Source organism: Pseudophryne corroboree, chromosome 11, assembly GCF_028390025.1.
Source record: "Pseudophryne corroboree isolate aPseCor3 chromosome 11, aPseCor3.hap2, whole genome shotgun sequence".
NCBI classification, from domain to species: Eukaryota; Metazoa; Chordata; class Amphibia; order Anura; family Myobatrachidae; genus Pseudophryne; species Pseudophryne corroboree.
This window is the reverse complement of record NC_086454.1, coordinates 63,599,693-63,616,434: the sequence shown is the minus strand read 5'-3', so window position 1 is coordinate 63,616,434 and position 16,742 is coordinate 63,599,693. Positions and strand designations below refer to the sequence as shown.

The 16,742-nt window shown below is 34.5% G+C and overlaps 17 non-coding genes across 17 annotated transcripts; all 17 read right to left on the bottom strand.

Moving 5' to 3' along the window:
- Positions 1 to 1,014: 1,014 nt before the first annotated feature.
- TRNAS-GCU (transfer RNA serine (anticodon GCU)) lies at positions 1,015 to 1,096 on the bottom strand. The gene has a single exon. It is a non-coding gene; the product is annotated as a tRNA-Ser (tRNA).
- Positions 1,097 to 1,843: 747 nt separating this feature from the next.
- On the bottom strand, positions 1,844 to 1,925 carry TRNAS-GCU (transfer RNA serine (anticodon GCU)). Its single transcript has one exon. It is a non-coding gene; the product is annotated as a tRNA-Ser (tRNA).
- Positions 1,926 to 3,503: 1,578 nt separating this feature from the next.
- Positions 3,504 to 3,585, bottom strand: TRNAS-GCU (transfer RNA serine (anticodon GCU)). Its single transcript has one exon. It is a non-coding gene; the product is annotated as a tRNA-Ser (tRNA).
- Positions 3,586 to 5,163: 1,578 nt separating this feature from the next.
- Positions 5,164 to 5,245, bottom strand: TRNAS-GCU (transfer RNA serine (anticodon GCU)). Its single transcript has one exon. It is a non-coding gene; the product is annotated as a tRNA-Ser (tRNA).
- Positions 5,246 to 5,992: 747 nt separating this feature from the next.
- TRNAS-GCU (transfer RNA serine (anticodon GCU)) lies at positions 5,993 to 6,074 on the bottom strand. The gene has a single exon. It is a non-coding gene; the product is annotated as a tRNA-Ser (tRNA).
- A 749-nt stretch (positions 6,075 to 6,823) lies between these two features.
- On the bottom strand, positions 6,824 to 6,905 carry TRNAS-GCU (transfer RNA serine (anticodon GCU)). Its single transcript has one exon. It is a non-coding gene; the product is annotated as a tRNA-Ser (tRNA).
- Positions 6,906 to 7,653: 748 nt separating this feature from the next.
- TRNAS-GCU (transfer RNA serine (anticodon GCU)) lies at positions 7,654 to 7,735 on the bottom strand. Its single transcript has one exon. It is a non-coding gene; the product is annotated as a tRNA-Ser (tRNA).
- Positions 7,736 to 8,484: 749 nt separating this feature from the next.
- Positions 8,485 to 8,566, bottom strand: TRNAS-GCU (transfer RNA serine (anticodon GCU)). The gene has a single exon. It is a non-coding gene; the product is annotated as a tRNA-Ser (tRNA).
- Positions 8,567 to 9,333: 767 nt separating this feature from the next.
- On the bottom strand, positions 9,334 to 9,415 carry TRNAS-GCU (transfer RNA serine (anticodon GCU)). The gene has a single exon. It is a non-coding gene; the product is annotated as a tRNA-Ser (tRNA).
- A 767-nt stretch (positions 9,416 to 10,182) lies between these two features.
- Positions 10,183 to 10,264, bottom strand: TRNAS-GCU (transfer RNA serine (anticodon GCU)). Its single transcript has one exon. It is a non-coding gene; the product is annotated as a tRNA-Ser (tRNA).
- A 749-nt stretch (positions 10,265 to 11,013) lies between these two features.
- Positions 11,014 to 11,095, bottom strand: TRNAS-GCU (transfer RNA serine (anticodon GCU)). Its single transcript has one exon. It is a non-coding gene; the product is annotated as a tRNA-Ser (tRNA).
- A 767-nt stretch (positions 11,096 to 11,862) lies between these two features.
- TRNAS-GCU (transfer RNA serine (anticodon GCU)) lies at positions 11,863 to 11,944 on the bottom strand. The gene has a single exon. It is a non-coding gene; the product is annotated as a tRNA-Ser (tRNA).
- A 767-nt stretch (positions 11,945 to 12,711) lies between these two features.
- TRNAS-GCU (transfer RNA serine (anticodon GCU)) lies at positions 12,712 to 12,793 on the bottom strand. The gene has a single exon. It is a non-coding gene; the product is annotated as a tRNA-Ser (tRNA).
- Positions 12,794 to 13,542: 749 nt separating this feature from the next.
- TRNAS-GCU (transfer RNA serine (anticodon GCU)) lies at positions 13,543 to 13,624 on the bottom strand. The gene has a single exon. It is a non-coding gene; the product is annotated as a tRNA-Ser (tRNA).
- A 767-nt stretch (positions 13,625 to 14,391) lies between these two features.
- On the bottom strand, positions 14,392 to 14,473 carry TRNAS-GCU (transfer RNA serine (anticodon GCU)). Its single transcript has one exon. It is a non-coding gene; the product is annotated as a tRNA-Ser (tRNA).
- Positions 14,474 to 15,222: 749 nt separating this feature from the next.
- TRNAS-GCU (transfer RNA serine (anticodon GCU)) lies at positions 15,223 to 15,304 on the bottom strand. Its single transcript has one exon. It is a non-coding gene; the product is annotated as a tRNA-Ser (tRNA).
- Positions 15,305 to 16,053: 749 nt separating this feature from the next.
- TRNAS-GCU (transfer RNA serine (anticodon GCU)) lies at positions 16,054 to 16,135 on the bottom strand. Its single transcript has one exon. It is a non-coding gene; the product is annotated as a tRNA-Ser (tRNA).
- Between the last annotated feature and the right edge of the window lie 607 nt (positions 16,136 to 16,742).

The window sequence follows — 16,742 nt, the reverse complement described above, 5'->3', positions numbered from 1 at the left end:
AATAAAGCATTTGCAAAATAAATTCTAGATAGTAGTATTGACATTGCATGTTCAAATATCAAGACACTTGCTCATGTTTACCATCTTAAAGTAGACTTCTTGATTTGACTTGTTTATTTTGGCCATTTGTGTGTCAGTAGCAGTATTTGTAAAAATGCCTCTTCTACCTAAAAAGTATTGTGATGACTAGGATGGGATTTGAACCCATGCGTGCTGATCACAATGGATTATCAGTCTATCGCCTTAACTACTCGACCACCTCGTCTCACTGGTATGCAATCTGGCAAACTTTCCAACACCACTTGTAATACTTCAAAGTCAATTCTTTATGTTCTTGTAGATTGTGTCATTTTCACAATCACGAGCTTGATAGCAAGTCGACTTTCAACCATCCTTGGCTTTAGGAACATTTATTTAATTTTAACCGAAACTTGTGAACAAATCCACCATCACCCACCTCACAAACAAAAATGATTTTTAATACTTCTGGCCAATAACATGACCTTCTCTGTAAAAGTAATGTATTAATTTTCACTAAATGTGTTCTATGCTTGTCTTTAATGAGGTGACAGACTATGTTATATGAGTTACAGTAATTTCAAATCTCAGCAAATATTACAAACATCACCATTTAGAGTTTGCTGGCACTGTAATGTAAACAAGAAAATTATGCAGGAATAAGGTTTAACCTACATTAAGGGCTCTGCTGTAAAAATGTTTTAACTGCATCCCATATCAGTTTAACAAAGCCCAAGAAATGTCATAGACTTTAAATTATCTAAACATAAATCATTTTAACCTATACTTTTGAGCTAATCCACCATCATGGGGGATAAAGCATTTGCAAAATAAATTCTAGATAGTAGTATTGACATTGCATGTTCAAATATCAAGACACTTGCTCATGTTTACCATCTTAAAGTAGACTTCTTGATTTGACTTGTTTATTTTGGCCATTTGTGTGTCAGTAGCAGTATTTGTAAAAATGCCTCTTCTACCTAAAAAGCATTGTGACGACGAGGATAGGATTTGAACCCATGCGTGCAGAGCACAATGGATTAGCAGTCCATCGCCTTAACCACTCGGCCACCTCGTCTCACTGGTATACAATATGGCAAACATTCCAACACCACTAGTTATACTTCAAAGTCAATTCTTTATGTTCTTGTAGATTGTGTCATTTTCACAATCACGAGCTTGATAGAAAGTCGACTTTCAACCATCCTTGGCTTTAGGAACATTTATTTAATTTTAACCGAAACTTGTGAACAAATCCACCATCACCCACCTCACAAACAAAAATGATTTTTAATACTTCTGGCCAATAACATGACCTTCTCTGTAAAAGTAATGTATTCATTTTCACTAAATGTGTTCTATGCTTGTCTTTAAGGAAGTGACAGACTATGTTACATGAGTTACAGTAATTTCAAATCTCTGCAAATATTACAAACATCACCATTTAGAGTTTGCTGTCACTGTAATGTAAACAAGAAAATTATGCAGGAATAAGGTTTAACCTATATTAAGGGCTCTGCTGTAAAAATTTTTAACTGCACCCCATATCAGTTTAATAAAGCCCAAGAAATGTCATAGACTTTAATTATCTAAACATAAATCATTTTAAAATATACTTGTGAGCTAATCCACCATCATGGGGAATAAAGCATTTGCAAAATAAATTCTAGATAGTAGTATTGACATTGCATGTTCAAATATCAAGACACTTGCTCATGTTTACCATCTTAAAGTAGACTTCTTGATTTGACTTGTTTATTTTGGCCATTTGTGTGTCAGTAGCAGTATTTGTAAAAATGCCTCTTCTACCTAAAAAGCATTGTGACGACAAGGAAGGGATTTGAACCCATGCGTGCAGAGCACAATGGATTAGCAGTCCATCGCCTTAACCACTCGGCCACCTCATCTCACTGGTATGCAATATGGCAAACATTCCAACACCACTAGTTATACTTCAAAGTCAATTCTTTATGTTCTTGTAGATTGTGTCATTTTCACAATCACGAGCTTGATAGCAAGTCGACTTTCAACCATCCTTGGCTTTAGGAATATTTATTTAATTTTAACCGAAACTTGTGAACAAATCCACCATCACCCACCTCACAAACAAAAATGATTTTTAATACTTCTGGCCAATAACATGACCTTCTCTGTAAAAGTAATGTATTCATTTTCACTAAATGTGTTCTATGCTTGTCTTTAAGGAAGTGACAGACTATGTTACATGAGTTACAGTAATTTCAAATCTCTGCAAATATTACAAACATCACCATTTAGAGTTTGCTGTCACTGTAATGTAAACAAGAAAATTATGCAGGAATAAGGTTTAACCTATATTAAGGGCTCTGCTGTAAAAATTTTTAACTGCACCCCATATCAGTTTAATAAAGCCCAAGAAATGTCATAGACTTTAATTATCTAAACATAAATCATTTTAACCTATACTTGTGAGCTAATCCACCATCATGGGGAATAAAGCATTTGCAAAATAAATTCTAGATAGTAGTATTGACATTGCATGTTCAAATATCAAGACACTTGCTCATGTTTACCATCTTAAAGTAGACTTCTTGATTTGACTTGTTTATTTTGGCCATTTGTGTGTCAGTAGCAGTATTTGTAAAAATGCCTCTTCTACCTAAAAAGTATTGTGACGACTAGGATGGGATTTGAACCCATGCGTGCTGATCACAATGGATTAGCAGTCTATCGCCTTAACTACTCGACCACCTCGTCTCACTGGTATGCAATCTGGCAAACTTTCCAACACCACTTGTAATACTTCAAAGTCAATTCTTTATGTTCTTGTAGATTGTGTCATTTTCACAATCACGAGCTTGATAGCAAGTCGACTTTCAACCATCCTTGGCTTTAGGAACATTTATTTAATTTTAACCGAAACTTGTGAACAAATCCACCATCACCCACCTCACAAACAAAAATGATTTTTAATACTTCTGGCCAATAACATGACCTTCTCTGTAAAAGTAATGTATTAATTTTCACTAAATGTGTTCTATGCTTGTCTTTAATGAGGTGACAGACTATGTTATATGAGTTACAGTAATTTCAAATCTCAGCAAATATTACAAACATCACCATTTAGAGTTTGCTGTCACTGTAATGTAAACAAGAAAATTATGCAGGAATAAGGTTTAACCTATATTAAGGGCTCTGCTGTAAAAATGTTTTAACTGCATCCCATATCAGTTTAACAAAGCCCAAGAAATGTCATAGACTTTAAATTATCTAAACATAAATCATTTTAACCTATACTTGTGAGCTAATCCACCATCATGGGGGATAAAGCATTTGCAAAATAAATTCTAGATAGTAGTATTGACATTGCATGTTCAAATATCAAGACACTTGCTCATGTTTACCATCTTAAAGTAGACTTCTTGATTTGACTTGTTTATTTTGGCCATTTGTGTGTCAGTAGCAGTATTTGTAAAAATGCCTCTTCTACCTAAAAAGCATTGTGACGACGAGGATAGGATTTGAACCCATGCGTGCAGAGCACAATGGATTAGCAGTCCATCGCCTTAACCACTCGGCCACCTCGTCTCACTGGTATACAATATGGCAAACATTCCAACACCACTAGTTATACTTCAAAGTCAATTCTTTATGTTCTTGTAGATTGTGTCATTTTCACAATCACGAGCTTGATAGCAAGTCGACTTTCAACCATCCTTGGCTTTAGGAACATTTATTTAATTTTAACCGAAACTTGTGAACAAATCCACCATCACCCACCTCACAAACAAAAATGATTTTTAATACTTCTGGCCAATAACATGACCTTCTCTGTAAAAGTAATGTATTAATTTTCACTAAATGTGTTCTATGCTTGTCTTTAAGGAAGTGACAGACTATGTTACATGAGTTACAGTAATTTCAAATCTCTGCAAATATTACAAACATCACCATTTAGAGTTTGCTGTCACTGTAATGTAAACAAGAAAATTATGCAGGAATAAGGTTTAACCTATATTAAGGGCTCTGCTGTAAAAATTTTTAACTGCACCCCATATCAGTTTAATAAAGCCCAAGAAATGTCATAGACTTTAATTATCTAAACATAAATCATTTTAACCTATACTTGTGAGCTAATCCACCATCATGGGGAATAAAGCATTTGCAAAATAAATTCTAGATAGTAGTATTGACATTGCATGTTCAAATATCAAGACACTTGCTCATGTTTACCATCTTAAAGTAGACTTCTTGATTTGACTTGTTTATTTTGGCCATTTGTGTGTCAGTAGCAGTATTTGTAAAAATGCCTCTTCTACCTAAAAAGTATTGTGACGACTAGGATGGGATTTGAACCCATGCGTGCTGATCACAATGGATTAGCAGTCTATCGCCTTAACTACTCGACCACCTCGTCTCACTGGTATGCAATCTGGCAAACTTTCCAACACCACTTGTAATACTTCAAAGTCAATTCTTTATGTTCTTGTAGATTGTGTCATTTTCACAATCACGAGCTTGATAGCAAGTCGACTTTCAACCACCCTTGGCTTTAGGAACATTTATTTAATTTTAACCGAAACTTGTGAACAAATCCACCATCACCCACCTCACAAACAAAAATGATTTTTAATACTTCTGGCCAATAACATGACCTTCTCTGTAAAAGTAATGTATTAATTTTCACTAAATGTGTTCTATGCTTGTCTTTAATGAGGTGACAGACTATGTTATATGAGTTACAGTAATTTCAAATCTCAGCAAATATTACAAACATCACCATTTAGAGTTTGCTGTCACTGTAATGTAAACAAGAAAATTATGCAGGAATAAGGTTTAACCTATATTAAGGGCTCTGCTGTAAAAATGTTTTAACTGCATCCCATATCAGTTTAACAAAGCCCAAGAAATGTCATAGACTTTAAATTATCTAAACATAAATCATTTTAACCTATACTTGTGAGCTAATCCACCATCATGGGGGATAAAGCATTTGCAAAATAAATTCTAGATAGTAGTATTGACATTGCATGTTCAAATATCAAGACACTTGCTCATGTTTACCATCTTAAAGTAGACTTCTTGATTTGACTTGTTTATTTTGGCCATTTGTGTGTCAGTAGCAGTATTTGTAAAAATGCCTCTTCTACCTAAAAAGCATTGTGACGACGAGGATGGGATTTGAACCCATGCGTGCAGAGCACAATGGATTAGCAGTCCATCGCCTTAACCACTCGGCCACCTCGTCTCACTGGTATGCAATATTGCAAACATTCCAACACCACTAGTTATACTTCAAAGTCAATTCTTTATGTTCTTGTAGATTGTGTCATTTTCACAATCACGAGCTTGATAGCAAGTCGACTTTCAACCATCCTTGGCTTTAGGAACATTTATTTAATTTTAACCGAAACTTGTGAACAAATCCACCATCACCCACCTCACAAACAAAAATGATTTTTAATACTTCTGGCCAATAACATGACCTTCTCTGTAAAAGTAATGTATTAATTTTCACTAAATGTGTTCTATGCTTGTCTTTAAGGAAGTGACAGACTATGTTACATGAGTTACAGTAATTTCAAATCTCTGCAAATATTACAAACATCACCATTTAGAGTTTGCTGTCACTGTAATGTAAACAAGAAAATTATGCAGGAATAAGGTTTAACCTATATTAAGGGCTCTGCTGTAAAAAATTTTAACTGCACCCCATATCAGTTTAATAAAGCCCAAGAAATGTCATAGACTTTAATTAGTTAAAAATAAATCATTTTAACCTATACTTGTGAGCTAATCCACCATCATGGGGAATAAAGCATTTGCAAAATAAATTCTAGATAGTAGTATTGACATTGCATGTTCAAATATCAAGACACTTGCTCATGTTTACCATCTTAAAGTAGACTTCTTGATTTGACTTGTTTATTTTGACCATTTGTGTGTCAGTAGCAGTATTTGTAAAAATGCCTCTTCTACCTAAAAGGTATTGTGACGACAAGGATGGGATTCGAACCCATGCGTGCTGAGCACAATGGATTAGCAGTCCATCGCCTTAACCACTCGGTCACCTCGTCTCACTGGTATGCAATCTAGCAAACTTTCCAACACCACTTGTAATACTTCAAAGTCAATTCTTTATGTTCTTGTAGATTGTGTCATTTTCACAATCACGAGCTTGATAGCAAGTCGACTTTCAACCATCCTTGGCTTTAGGAACATTTATTTAATTTTAACCAAAACTTGTGAACAAATCCACCATCACCCACCTCACAAACAAAAATGATTTTTAATACTTCTGGCCAATAACATGACCTTCTCTGTAAAAGTAATGTATTAATTTTCACTAAATGTGTTCTATGCTTGTCTTTAATGAAGTGACAGACTATGTTACATGAGTTACAGTAATTTCAAATCTCTGCAAATATTACAAACATCACCACTTAGAGTTTGCTGTCACTGTAATGTAAACAAGAAAATTATGCAGTAATAAGGTTTAACCTATATTAAGGGCTCTGCTGTAAGAATGTTTTAACTGCATCCCATATCAGTTTAACAAAGCCCAAGAAATGTCATAGACTTTAAATTATCTAAACATAAATCATTTTAACCTATACTTGTGAGCTAATCCACCATCATGGGGGATAAAGCATTTGCAAAATAAATTCTAGATAGTAGTATTGACATTGCATGTTCAAATATCAAGACACTTGCTCATGTTTACCATCTTAAAGTAGACTTCTTGATTTGACTTGTTTATTTTGGCCATTTGTGTGTCAGTATCAGTATTTGTAAAAATGCCTCTTCTACCTAAAAAGCATTGTGACGACGAGGATGGGATTTGAACCCATGCGTGCAGAGCACAATGGATTAGCAGTCCATCGCCTTAACCACTCGGCCACCTCGTCTCACTGGTATGCAATATGGCAAACATTCCAACACCACTAGTTATACTTCAAAGTCAATTCTTTATGTTCTTGTAGATTGTGTCATTTTCACAATCACGAGCTTGATAGCAAGTCGACTTTCAACCATCCTTGGCTTTAGGAACATTTATTTAATTTTAACCGAAACTTGTGAACAAATCCACCATCACCCACCTCACAAACAAAAATGATTTTTAATACTTCTGGCCAATAACATGATCTTCTCTGTAAAAGTAATGTATTAATTTTCACTAAATGTGTTCTATACTTGTCTTTAAGGAAGTGACAGACTATGTTACATGAGTTACAGTAATTTCAAATCTCTGCAAATATTACAAACATCACCATTTAGAGTTTGCTGTCACTGTAATGTAAACAAGAAAATTATGCAGGAATAATGTTTAACCTATATTAAGGGCTCTGCTGTAAAACATTTTAACTGCACCCCATATCAGTTTAATAAAGCCCAAGAAATGTCATAGACTTTAATTATCTAAACATAAATCATTTTAACCTATACTTGTGAGCTAATCCACCATCATGGGGAAATAAAGCATTTGCCAAACAAATTCAAGATAGTAGTATTGACAATACATGTTCAAATATCAAGACACTTGCTCATGTTTACCATCTTAAAGTAGACTTCTTGATTTGACTTGTTTATTTTGGCCATTTGTGTGTCAGTAGCAGTATTTGTAAAAATGCCTCTTCTACCTAAAAAGTATTGTGACGACAAGGATGGGATTCAAACCCATGCGTGCTGAGCACAATGGATTAGCAGTCCATCGCCTTAACCACTCGGTCACCTCGTCTCACTGGTATGCAATCTAGCAAACTTTCCAACACCACTTGTAATACTTCAAAGTCAATTCTTTATGTTCTTGTAGATTGTGTCATTTTCACAATTACGAGCTTGATAGCAAGTCGACTTTCAACCATTCTTGGCTTTAGGAACATTTATTTAATTTTAACCAAAACTTGTGAACAAATCCACCATCACCCACCTCACAAACAAAAATGATTTTTAATACTTCTGGCCAATAACATGACCTTCTCTGTAAAAGTAATGTATTAATTTTCACTAAATGTGTTCTATGCTTGTCTTTAATGAAGTGACAGACTATGTTACATGAGTTACAGTAATTTCAAATCTCTGCAAATATTACAAACATCACCACTTAGAGTTTGCTGTCACTGTAATGTAAACAAGAAAATTATGCAGTAATAAGGTTTAACCTATATTAAGGGCTCTGCTGTAAAAATGTTTTAACTGCATCCCATATCAGTTTAACAAAGCCCAAGAAATGTCATAGACTTTAAATTATCTAAACATAAATCATTTTAACCTATACTTGTGAGCTAATCCACCATCATGGGGGATAAAGCATTTGCAAAATAAATTCTAGATAGTAGTATTGACATTGCATGTTCAAATATCAAGACACTTGCTCATGTTTACCATCTTAAAGTAGACTTCTTGATTTGACTTGTTTATTTTGGCCATTTGTGTGTCAGTAGCAGTATTTGTAAAAATGCCTCTTCTACCTAAAAAGCATTGTGACGACGAGGATGGGATTTGAACCCATGCATGCAGAGCACAATGGATTAGCAGTCCATCGCCTTAACCACTCGGCCACCTCGTCTCACTGGTATGCAATCTGGCAAAATTTCCAACACTACTAGTTATACTTCAAAGTCAATTCTTTATGTTCTTGTAGATTGTGTCATTTTCACAATCACGAGCTTGATAGCAAGTCGACTTTCAACCATCCTTGGCTTTAGGAACATTTATTTAATTTTAACCGAAACTTGTGAACAAATCCACCATCACCCACCTCACAAACAAAAATGATTTTTAATACTTCTGGCCAATAACATGACCTTCTCTGTAAAAGTAATGTATTCATTTTCACTAAATGTGTTCTATGCTTGTCTTTAATGAGGTGACAGACTATGTTACATGAGTTATAGTAATTTCAAATCTCAGCAAATATTACAAACATCACCATTTAGAGTTTGCTGTCACTGTAATGTAAACAAGAAAATTATGCAGGGATAAGGTTTAACCTATATTAAGGGCTCTGCTATAAAAAAATTAAACTGCACCCCATATCAGTTTAATAAAGCCCAAGAAATGTCATAGACTTTAATTATCTAAACATAAATCATTTTAACCTATACTTGTGAGCTAATCCACCATCATGGGGAAATAAAGCATTTGCCAAACAAATTCAAGATAGTAGTATTGACAATGCATGTTCAAATATCAAGACACTTGCTCATGTTTACCATCTTAAAGTAGACTTCTTGATTTGACTTGTTTATTTTGGCCATTTTTGTGTCAGCTTCACTTGCTGATTTATGAAGCAGTATTTGTAAAAATGCCTCTTCTACCTAAAGAGCATTGTGACGACAAGGATGGGATTTGAACCCATGCGTGCAGAGCACAATGGATTAGCAGTCCATCGCCTTAACCACTCGGCCACCTCGTCTCACTGGTATGCAGTCTGGCAAAATTTCAAACACCACTTGTTATACTTCAAAGTCAATTCTTTATGTTCTTGTAGATTGTGTCATTTTCACAATCACGAGCTTGATAGCAAGTCGACTTTCAACCATCCTTGGCTTTAGGAACATTTATTTAATTTTAACCGAAACTTGTGAACAAATCCACCATCACCCACCTCACAAACAAAAATGATTTTTAATACTTCTGGCCAATAACATGACCTTCTCTGTAAAAGTAATGTATTAATTTTCACTAAATGTGTTCTATGCTTGTCTTTAATGAGGTGACAGACTATGTTACATGAGTTACAGTAATTTCAAATCTCAGCAAATATTACAAACATCACCATTTAGAGTTTGCTGTCACTGTAATGTAAACAAGAAAATTATGCAGGAATAAGGTTTAACCTATATTAAGGGCTCTGCTGTAAAAAAATTTAACTGCACCCCATATCAGTTTAATAAAGCCCAAGAAATGTCATAGACTTTAATTATCTAAATATAAATCATTTTAACCTATACTTGTGAGCTAATCCACCATCATGGGGAAATAAAGCATTTGCCAAACAAATTTAAGATAGTAGTATTGACAATGCATGTTCAAATATCAAGACACTTACTCATGTTTACCATCTTAAAGTAGACTTCTTGATTTGACTTGTTTATTTTGGCCATTTTTGTGTCAGCTTCACTTGCTGGTTTATGAAGCAGTATTTGTAAAAATGCCTCTTCTACCTAAAGAGCATTGTGACGACAAGGATGGTATTTGAACCCATGCGTGCAGAGCACAATGGATTAGCAGTCCATCGCCTTAACCACTCGGTCACCTCGTCTCACTGGTATGCAATCTAGCAAACTTTCCAACACCACTTGTAATACTTCAAAGTCAATTCTTTATGTTCTTGTAGATTGTGTCATTTTCACAATCACGAGCTTGATAGCAAGTCGACTTTCAACCATCCTTGGCTTTAGGAACATTTATTTAATTTTAACCAAAACTTGTGAACAAATCCACCATCACCCACCTCACAAACAAAAATGATTTTTAATACTTCTGGCCAATAACATGACCTTCTCTGTAAAAGTAATGTATTAATTTTCACTAAATGTGTTCTATGCTTGTCTTTAATGAAGTGACAGACTATGTTACATGAGTTACAGTAATTTCAAATCTCTGCAAATATTACAAACATCACCACTTAGAGTTTGCTGTCACTGTAATGTAAACAAGAAAATTATGCAGGAATAAGGTTTAACCTATATTAAGGGCTCTGCTGTAAAAATGTTTTAACTGCATCCCATATCAGTTTAACAAAGCCCAAGAAATGTCATAGACTTTAAATTATCTAAACATAAATCATTTTAACCTATACTTGTGAGCTAATCCACCATCATGGGGGATAAAGCATTTGCAAAATAAATTCTAGATAGTAGTATTGACATTGCATGTTCAAATATCAAGACACTTGCTCATGTTTACCATCTTAAAGTAGACTTCTTGATTTGACTTGTTTATTTTGGCCATTTGTGTGTCAGTAGCAGTATTTGTAAAAATGCCTCTTCTACCTAAAAAGCATTGTGACGACGAGGATGGGATTTGAACCCATGCATGCAGAGCACAATGGATTAGCAGTCCATCGCCTTAACCACTCGGCCACCTCGTCTCACTGGTATGCAATCTGGCAAAATTTCCAACACTACTAGTTATACTTCAAAGTCAATTCTTTATGTTCTTGTAGATTGTGTCATTTTCACAATCACGAGCTTGATAGCAAGTCGACTTTCAACCATCCTTGGCTTTAGGAACATTTATTTAATTTTAACCGAAACTTGTGAACAAATCCACCATCACCCACCTCACAAACAAAAATGATTTTTAATACTTCTGGCCAATAACATGACCTTCTCTGTAAAAGTAATGTATTAATTTTCACTAAATGTGTTCTATGCTTGTCTTTAATGAGGTGACAGACTATGTTACATGAGTTACAGTAATTTCAAATCTCAGCAAATATTACAAACATCACCATTTAGAGTTTGCTGTCACTGTAATGTAAACAAGAAAATTATGCAGGAATAAGGTTTAACCTATATTAAGGGCTCTGCTGTAAAAAAATTTAACTGCACCCCATATCAGTTTAATAAAGCCCAAGAAATGTCATAGACTTTAATTATCTAAATATAAATCATTTTAACCTATACTTGTGAGCTAATCCACCATCATGGGGAAATAAAGCATTTGCCAAACAAATTTAAGATAGTAGTATTGACAATACATGTTCAAATATCAAGACACTTACTCATGTTTACCATCTTAAAGTAGACTTCTTGATTTGACTTGTTTATTTTGGCCATTTTTGTGTCAGCTTCACTTGCTGGTTTATGAAGCAGTATTTGTAAAAATGCCTCTTCTACCTAAAGAGCATTGTGACGACAAGGATGGGATTTGAACCCATGCGTGCAGAGCACAATGGATTAGCAGTCCATCGCCTTAACCACTCGGTCACCTCGTCTCACTGGTATGCAATCTAGCAAACTTTCCAACACCACTTGTAATACTTCAAAGTCAATTCTTTATGTTCTTGTAGATTGTGTCATTTTCACAATCACGAGCTTGATAGCAAGTCGACTTTCAACCATCCTTGGCTTTAGGAACATTTATTTAATTTTAACCAAAACTTGTGAACAAATCCACCATCACCCACCTCACAAACAAAAATGATTTTTAATACTTCTGGCCAATAACATGACCTTCTCTGTAAAAGTAATGTATTAATTTTCACTAAATGTGTTCTATGCTTGTCTTTAATGAAGTGACAGACTATGTTACATGAGTTACAGTAATTTCAAATCTCAGCAAATATTACAAACATCACCATTTAGAGTTTGCTGTCACTGTAATGTAAACAAGAAAATTATGCAGGAATAAGGTTTAACCTATATTAAGGGCTCTGCTGTAAAAAAATTTAACTGCACCCCATATCAGTTTAATAAAGCCCAAGAAATGTCATAGACTTTAATTATCTAAATATAAATCATTTTAACCTATACTTGTGAGCTAATCCACCATCATGGGGAAATAAAGCATTTGCCAAACAAATTTAAGATAGTAGTATTGACAATACATGTTCAAATATCAAGACACTTACTCATGTTTACCATCTTAAAGTAGACTTCTTGATTTGACTTGTTTATTTTGGCCATTTTTGTGTCAGCTTCACTTGCTGGTTTATGAAGCAGTATTTGTAAAAATGCCTCTTCTACCTAAAGAGCATTGTGACGACAAGGATGGGATTTGAACCCATGCGTGCAGAGCACAATGGATTAGCAGTCCATCGCCTTAACCACTCGGTCACCTCGTCTCACTGGTATGCAATCTAGCAAACTTTCCAACACCACTTGTAATACTTCAAAGTCAATTCTTTATGTTCTTGTAGATTGTGTCATTTTCACAATCACGAGCTTGATAGCAAGTCGACTTTCAACCATCCTTGGCTTTAGGAACATTTATTTAATTTTAACCAAAACTTGTGAACAAATCCACCATCACCCACCTCACAAACAAAAATGATTTTTAATACTTCTGGCCAATAACATGACCTTCTCTGTAAAAGTAATGTATTAATTTTCACTAAATGTGTTCTATGCTTGTCTTTAATGAAGTGACAGACTATGTTACATGAGTTACAGTAATTTCAAATCTCTGCAAATATTACAAACATCACCACTTAGAGTTTGCTGTCACTGTAATGTAAACAAGAAAATTATGCAGGAATAAGGTTTAACCTATATTAAGGGCTCTGCTGTAAAAATGTTTTAACTGCATCCCATATCAGTTTAACAAAGCCCAAGAAATGTCATAGACTTTAAATTATCTAAACATAAATCATTTTAACCTATACTTGTGAGCTAATCCACCATCATGGGGGATAAAGCATTTGCAAAATAAATTCTAGATAGTAGTATTGACATTGCATGTTCAAATATCAAGACACTTGCTCATGTTTACCATCTTAAAGTAGACTTCTTGATTTGACTTGTTTATTTTGGCCATTTGTGTGTCAGTAGCAGTATTTGTAAAAATGCCTCTTCTACCTAAAAAGCATTGTGACGACGAGGATGGGATTTGAACCCATGCATGCAGAGCACAATGGATTAGCAGTCCATCGCCTTAACCACTCGGCCACCTCGTCTCACTGGTATGCAATCTGGCAAAATTTCCAACACTACTAGTTATACTTCAAAGTCAATTCTTTATGTTCTTGTAGATTGTGTCATTTTCACAATCACGAGCTTGATAGCAAGTCGACTTTCAACCATCCTTGGCTTTAGGAACATTTATTTAATTTTAACCGAAACTTGTGAACAAATCCACCATCACCCACCTCACAAACAAAAATGATTTTTAATACTTCTGGCCAATAACATGACCTTCTCTGTAAAAGTAACGTATTCATTTTCACTAAATGTGTTCTATGCTTGTCTTTAATGAGGTGACAGACTATGTTACATGAGTTATAGTAATTTCAAATTTCAGCAAATATTACAAACATCACCATTTAGAGTTTGCTGTCACTGTAATGTAAACAAGAAAATTATGCAGGAATAAGGTTTAACCTATATTAAGGGCTCTGCTGTAAAAAAATTTAACTGCACCCCATATCAGTTTAATAAAGCCCAAGAAATGTCATAGACTTTAATTATCTAAACATAAATCATTTTAACCTATACTTGTGAGCTAATCCACCATCATGGGGAAATAAAGCATTTGCCAAACAAATTCAAGATATTAGTATTGACAATGCATGTTCAAATATCAAGACACTTGCTCATGTTTACCATCTTAAAGTAGACTTCTTGATTTGACTTGTTTATTTTGGCCATTTTTGTGTCAGCTTCACTTGCTGATTTATGAAGCAGTATTTGTAAAAATGCCTCTTCTACCTAAAGAGCATTGTGACGACAAGGATGGGATTTGAACCCATGCGTGCTGAGCACAATGGATTAGCAGTCCATCGCCTTAACCACTCGGCCACCTCGTCTCACTGGTATGCAATCTAGCAAACTTTCCAACACCACTTGTAATACTTCAAAGTCAATTCTTTATGTTCTTGTAGATTGTGTCATTTTCACAATCACGAGCTTGATAGCAAGTCGACTTTCAACCATCCTTGGCTTTAGGAACATTTATTTAATTTTAACCAAAACTTGTGAACAAATCCACCATCACCCACCTCACAAACAAAAATGATTTTTAATACTTCTGGCCAATAACATGACCTTCTCTGTAAAAGTAATGTATTAATTTTCACTAAATGTGTTCTATGCTTGTCTTTAATGAAGTGACAGACTATGTTACATGAGTTACAGTAATTTCAAATCTCTGCAAATATTACAAACATCACCATTTAGAGTTTGCTGTCACTGTAATGTAAACAAGAAAATTATGCAGGAATAAGGTTTAACCTATATTAAGGGCTCTGCTGTAAAAAATTTTTTAACTGCATCCCATATCAGTTTAACAAAGCCCAAGAAATGTCATAGACTTTAATTATCTAAACATAAATCATTTTAACCTTTACTTGTGAGCTAATCCACCATCATGGGGAATAAAGCATTTGCAAAATAAATTCTAGATAGTAGTATTGACATTGCATGTTCAAATATCAAGACACTTGCTCATGTTTACCATCTTAAAGTAGACTTCTTGATTTGACTTGTTTATTTTGGCCATTTGTGTGTCAGTAGCAGTATTTGTAAAAATGCCTCTTCTACCTAAAAAGTATTGTGACGACAAGGATGGGATTCGAACCCATGCGTGCTGAGCATAATGGATTAGCAGTCCATCGCCTTAACCACTCGGTCACCTCGTCTCACTGGTATGCAATCTAGCAAACTTTCCAACACCACTTGTAATACTTCAAAGTCAATTCTTTATGTTCTTGTAGATTGTGTCATTTTCACAATCACGAGCTTGATAGCAAGTCGACTTTCAACCATCCTTGGCTTTAGGAACATTTATTTAATTTTAACCAAAACTTGTGAACAAATCCACCATCACCCACCTCACAAACAAAAATGATTTTTAATACTTCTGGCCAATAACATGACCTTCTCTGTAAAAGTAATGTATTCATTTTCACTAAATGTGTTCTATGCTTGTCTTTAATGAAGTGACAGACTATGTTACATGAGTTACAGTAATTTCAAATCTCTGCAAATATTACAAACATCACCATTTAGAGTTTGCTGTCACTGTAATGTAAACAAGAAAATTATGCAGGAATAAGGTTTAACCTATATTAAGGGCTCTGCTGTAAAAAAAATTTTAACTGCATCCCATATCAGTTTAACAAAGCCCAAGAAATGTCATAGACTTTAATTATCTAAACATAAATCATTTTAACCTTTACTTGTGAGCTAATCCACCATCATGGGGAATAAAGCATTTGCAAAATAAATTCTAGATAGTAGTATTGACATTGCATGTTCAAATATCAAGACACTTGCTCATGTTTACCATCTTAAAGTAGACTTCTTGATTTGACTTGTTTATTTTGGCCATTTGTGTGTCAGTAGCAGTATTTGTAAAAATGCCTCTTCTACCTAAAAAGTATTGTGACGACAAGGATGGGATTCGAACCCATGCGTGCTGAGCATAATGGATTAGCAGTCCATCGCCTTAACCACTCGGTCACCTCGTCTCACTGGTATGCAATCTAGCAAACTTTCCAACACCACTTGTAATACTTCAAAGTCAATTCTTTATGTTCTTGTAGATTGTGTCATTTTCACAATCACGAGCTTGATAGCAAGTCGACTTTCAACCATCCTTGGCTTTAGGAACATTTATTTAATTTTAACCAAAACTTGTGAACAAATCCACCATCACCCACCTCACAAACAAAAATGATTTTTAATACTTCTGGCCAATAACATGACCTTCTCTGTAAAAGTAATGTATTCATTTTCACTAAATGTGTTCTATGCTTGTCTTTAATGAAGTGACAGACTATGTTACATGAGTTACAGTAATTTCAAATCTCTGCAAATATTACAAACATCACCATTTAGAGTTTGCTGTCACTGTAATGTAAACAAGAAAATTATGCAGGAATAAGGTTTAACCTATATTAAGGGCTCTGCTGTAAAAAATGTTTTAACTGCATCCCATATCAGTTTAACAAAGCCCAAGAAATGTCATAGACTTTAAATTATCTAAACATAAATCATTTTAACCTATACTTGTGAGCTAATCCACCATCATGGGGGATAAAGCATTTGCAAAATAAATTCTAGATAGTAGTATTG